This window comes from Chenopodium album, chromosome 8 (assembly GCF_948465745.1).
Source record: "Chenopodium album chromosome 8, dcCheAlbu1.1, whole genome shotgun sequence".
NCBI lineage: Eukaryota > Viridiplantae > Streptophyta > Magnoliopsida > Caryophyllales > Amaranthaceae > Chenopodium > Chenopodium album.
This window is the reverse complement of record NC_137841.1, coordinates 50045117-50050820: the sequence shown is the minus strand read 5'-3', so window position 1 is coordinate 50050820 and position 5704 is coordinate 50045117. Positions and strand designations below refer to the sequence as shown.

The 5704-nt window shown below is 32.1% G+C and overlaps 1 long non-coding RNA gene across 1 annotated transcript; it reads left to right on the top strand.

Annotated features, from left to right (window-relative positions):
• Nucleotides 1-1748: 1748 nt before the first annotated feature.
• On the top strand, nucleotides 1749-5399 carry LOC145556106 (uncharacterized). Its single transcript, XR_014091743.1, has 5 exons — nucleotides 1749-2307; nucleotides 3220-3302; nucleotides 3402-3481; nucleotides 3590-3632; nucleotides 4832-5399. It is a non-coding gene; the product is annotated as an uncharacterized LOC145556106 (long non-coding RNA).
• Nucleotides 5400-5704: the final 305 nt, after the last annotated feature.

Sequence of the window (5704 nt, the reverse complement as noted above, 5' to 3'; positions counted from 1 at the left end):
ATGGTGAAGTCAGTGCATGTAAAGGATTTAGGCAAATAAGTGGCGATTTTTTTTTTTTTTTTTTATGTGTTGAAGAATTGTTGGAGGTAAAGTAAAAAATATGATTTGTTGGTTAGTTATTACTAAAACGAGGGAGTATAATAGTAGGTGGTATTTTTTAATTTTTTAAAACTTTAAACATGTATTTTGATAAATATATATTATCATCTAGAAACTTATTAGATTTATTTCGATAATGTAAATTCAACGTACTCCATAAAAAAACTTCTATGTATCCATCGAACAACACATAAAATGCAAGTAAGTAAAATTTAGGAAAAAGGAAGGAGTAGTTAATGTTGGGGTCCTACAGTTTTGTAGTGATGACACCACCTAAACTAGTTGTTTTTTAGATGTGCAGCAAAAGGTTGTCATTTTTTGTTTTAAATTATTTATCCAATTTGTTAAAGATTAAGAAAGAACTGAATTGAGGTGTCTCTAGCTAGGGAACGCTTCAAGACTTGAAGTACATGAAGATAATAACTGGCTAGATTAGAGTTTTTCATTTTTAGTCTCTAAGTATGGTATCTGTGTGTAAACATTTGAGAAATTGGCAAATTATTTCTATAAAACAAGATAAATATTCTGAATGCTAGAATCAATCCAATTGGTATTCAAAACACTACCAGTCTGAACAAAAATTCAATTTACTATAAAAATGCATTTTCATTAGTTGGCGATTATCCATTTTTCTAATGTCTATGAATTATCTCCTTAAAGTATATTTAGCTTAGAATATATTCTCTAACTAAGAGAGTAAGAGATTACAGTTATACTATTTATAGATCATATAAATTCTTGAGACAATATTTAGTATATTTATGGAGACAAAATAAAATATTATGTACCTTCTGTTGCACGATTATATGTTTTAGAAAGTATCTTTGCATCATGACATGATCGTTTAACTCGTGAAATAATTTTTTTTTTTAGCTTACTTTTTTTACATAAAACATTATTATTTTAACATCTCGTCTATTTTATAAACTTTTGAAAACATCCCATTAGTTTTTGTCTTAAGAACATTTCATCTGTTTATTCACGTTAGTTTATAACACTGTTAATATCTTTACGAGAAAGCATTTTTTAGAGAAAATAATGTGTGTTTTAAAAGGAAAACTAAAGAGCTAGTGATCATCTAACATTTGTGACATCAAGGACAATTGCTTGTGAGGCCAAGACGCCAAGTGCACATATAGAGTTAGATGTGGGCAATAATTTTGTCCTGACTTGGATTAGTAATTATTATTATAATTGTTTTTGTGATTTGAATGAAACAAATTAAATATAAAAAGTGATTAGGGTAAGGAGGACAAAGACTCTGAGCTTAGTGAAACCTCAATAAATTCATGTGTTCTTTAACTTTTTTTTTGTTTTTATTTTACTATTACTTTGTGAAATAAAATTTTATCAGTTTCCTGAAATAAAAACATACTACTACATTTTTTATCAAATGAGATGGTTGAAGTAGAGCTAATGCAACGGTAAGTTGGAATACCGTGGCAATAGTTAAATCTAATACAACGGATACCTACTAGCCGTGTCAATAACATCCTCTAATACAACGAATACACCGTAATATAACTGGGCGTTGTATTATGGTTCAGAGCCGTTGGGATAGGGTGGTCTAATGCAACGGCCAGCCAAATATATGAAAATTTTATACAGGCGCGTTAATTTCCCTCTTATATTTCCCCCCAAACTTTGAATGTCCTCGTTCCTCTACCCTCTTATTCTCTCTCCTTGTAGCTACAATACAACCATAAATCTGGTTCAAATCCTCTCAAATAACTTAATCCCCAATAGTTGAGAAAAGAGAAATTCGCTGAGAAAATAGATCGAAGATCAGGCATCGAAAATTGCATCAAGGTAATGCTTGATGATGAGATCATGGTTGTTACGATTTTTGGGGAAATCATATGAAGAACCCGGGCTTGAGAAACGAATAAGGCTTGGGATTTGGTTTTAGGTTTGTGTACGGGTGCAAATCTCAATCCTAGATTTGAGATTATGACTGAAGATTTCCAAAAGGTTGAAAGTTTTCTCGAGTCCAGCCATGGAGGATTTGAGTTTAAAAGCTTCTAGATCGAATAGCTTCATTACGCACAAGAACATCCAAAAATTAGGGTTCGTCTTGTTCTTTGAATTGTCTGGATTTTGAAGATCATTATAATTTTTTCGCTATCACTGTCACCCCAAATAATAAAGCGTACTCTAATCTCCATTGAAGCAATTTCTATGTTCCTCTTCAATTGAAATGGCTCCTGGGTAAGATGTTCATTCAACCTTTTATAATTATTATTTTTATTATTTTGTTTGTACTACATGTCGTTATGTTGTTGCTTACCTGGTATTTCCCTCTGTTGCTACCCTGCTATTTTATCTCTGCATGTCTTGATGATGATGTTCATAAAGTTAATTGAATTACTCGTATTAATCAAGTGAATATTGTTTCTTATTGTGTGACTAATTAATTAGATCTTGAGTTATAATGTGATTAAAATCAGGAATAATGAGTAATGATAAGTTTAATTTTGATTAAAGAATATAAAAAATAGTGTAATGTGTGTAGTGAAGATGAGGAGGATGTTTCCCATGCCTTGCTTTATTGCCCTCGTGCTGTTAATATTTGGCAAGAGAGTAGTTTCGGTTGGGTGGTGGATGGTAAGTGGAGGTCGTTCTCAGATTGGGTTGCTCTGATTTTTGTGAAACTGGGAGTAGAGGAGAGAAGGTGGGTTATGGTTATATGTTAGGCAAGTTGGGGTGCAAGGAACAGGGGATTATTTGAGAATGAGTGGAAGTCACCTACAGAAGTTCTGGAGTATGTGAGCAAACTTATGCTAGAAATGGAGGGAGATGGGACTGTCAGAAGAGCTGTGACGCAGGCAAGGGATTGATTATTGCTAGATTTTGGATTATAACATCTAGACTAGTTTCATAATATCCTGTTCAGAATTATACTTTCCTGATGTGGGTTATAACATCACTACTACTTCTATTAACTAGATTACTATATATGCTTCAAGTATTGTTACTCATTGTTGAATTATGAATGTCATAAATATGATAATTACTACTTCTTAGACATGTTTTACCTTTCAAGTATTGTGACTCAATATTGAAGTGTTAATATCATAGATATGATAATTTATTGTTATAATTTTCTCTGTGTTCTTGTAGGCTCTTTGGGATATGGCCCTTGAGCTCAGGTTCTTATTACAAAAACTGTATTCTAAATCAAATAAGCTACCACAGGTTTTCATGTAAATTCCTCTTAATTAGTTGATAATCCCATTTGGAGTTCTGTTGTAAATTATTGCTTTAATTATAGGAACCAATTTGGTCATCATTATGTGATGCAGATGACGATGTCTCTGCTGCATATTCAGATCTCATTGCAGCATCTAGTGAAGCAATAGAATCCCTTGTGCAATTACAGGAGGTATTTCCTTGTAACACTTATTCATTTTGATACAAAATCTAGCAATGCTCTATTAATCCTTAATAATCGGAATTTGATCACTGAAAGGCGCTTATGTCTTTGATGCAGACTCTACTTGAAAATAATCCTTCCATTGTTGAAGCCACAGAAGGTATATTTTAGATATTATGTCCTTGCCCTACTAATATGCATTGATTGACCTGTGGGGAGGGTAAAGTTTAATGTAGATGCTGGCAGCCTTGGTGGGATGGTATGTGGTCTTGGTATGGTTGCGAGACGCTTAGGGGGAAACTTTGTGGTGCGCCAGCAAGAAGATGCGAATAATGTTGCACATGCTCTTGCTCATGTGCCTCCTTGGGAGTTAGGTAGTAATATTTGATTTGTTGATTTTCGTGTTCCTATTAGCTCCGTACTGTTTAATGATTTTTTTTCTTTAATTAATGATATTTGAGCCGCCCCTTCGGGGTTTTAATCACAATTCACAAAAAAACAAAAAAAAAAAAGTTGATTTTGATGTATAGAGATTTACATTGATTAATTTGGAGTTGGTTCAATGGTATCGGAGTATTCAACCATAGGAGTTGATTTTAAGGTATTTGAGTCTTCAGCTGTATGTATGCATCACAAATTAATTTTGGTCATTTCTCGTTTATAGATCATATTTCAATTCATCTTATGTGTACAAGGTACGAGAGTAATTCCTAAGCTTGATTTCTCATGTATTTAATATTTCTGATCTCTAATATTTTATAAATATCGAATATCAATTTCACAATCTAGGTGGTAATTTTAGTCTCTATATCAATTTGGGGCCTTTATATTGTTAGTAAGAAAAACAGATTAACGTATTAACAGGTATGCAGCGTATTCACATATTGGTAGGTCTTGTAGTTTAGAACTTTGCAAATTTCATTGGTCTTTGGTGTGAAATTTCTACAAATATTGTCTTAGTGAATATTATAGAAATTTTTTTTTATGTAGTACTATATAAGTTGGGATCAATCTGTGGTTACCATCATAGCAGTCTCTCTGTTAATCTCAGCATTCTTTTCTGCATTACTTTATAAAATATTACCAACCTGTCATGAATTCTATGCTAGCTAGTTTGTCTTCTCTTTCCGATGATATTAGGTGTACCTCTTCTCCTTCTACAACGGGTACGGGAAATGCCATCATAAATGATCTTTTATGACGAGTTTACAACGGGGGTTTCCCATCGTTAGTGAACTCGATTCTAGTATTGTGTTTCAATTTCATGTGCAAAAAACAAATTTAAACATCATGTTCTTTTTCTTAGTGCTCGATTATTCTATAATTCCATTCTGATTTATTTGTGTGTTTTGTTATCAGGGGATTTAGATCAATTGGATATATGTAAACAGTGCTAGAGAGGTGGATACTGAAGCTGAAGAAGAAGATACTCCCGGAATTATTTTGGATTGCTTTACTTGAGAAATTGGAGAAGTAGGAGAAAGAAATGATAATGCGGTCACAAAAATGCTGTAATTATTGTTTGGGGACAAAATGATTTAGTTATAACTTTTATTTGTTTTTTTTAGGATATCTTTTATTTGTTTTTTACTTATTTTAACTAGTGATAGTTTAATTTTGTAATTTTCCTTTAGATAACAATGTACAAACTTTTAATTTACATTAATAAAATTCTTTTTTTTTTTTTTTTTCTAGAATTCCTGATTTTAATTGCATTATTATTATTATGGAATTATTCTGAATTGCTTTACTTGAGAAATTGGAGAAGAAGGAGAAAGAAATGATAATGCGGTCACAAAAATGCTGAAAATATTGTTTGGGGACAAAATGATTTAGTTATAACTTTTATTTGTTTTTTTTAGGAAATCTTTTATTTGTTATTGTTAGGGCCTGTTCACATTTACTGAGCTGAACTGAACTTATTGGAACTGAACTGATTGGAGCTGAACTGAACTGAACTAAGCTGAAATGAATATTTTATGAGAGAGGGAAATTAAGAGCTGAACTGAACTGAACTGATTGGAGCTGAACTGAACTGAACTGATTGGAGCTCAACTGAACTTAGGTTTAGGCCTAATTCCACGGATTTTGACGCCTAATGCAACGAACTTAGGGGTTGCAATAGGTAAAAAATGTAGTAGTGATATATAATGACACAATTATTGCATTAATATTAACCTTTCTTATTTTGTACTAGATACACTTGAAGTTAATGTAATGTTACTTGTTATA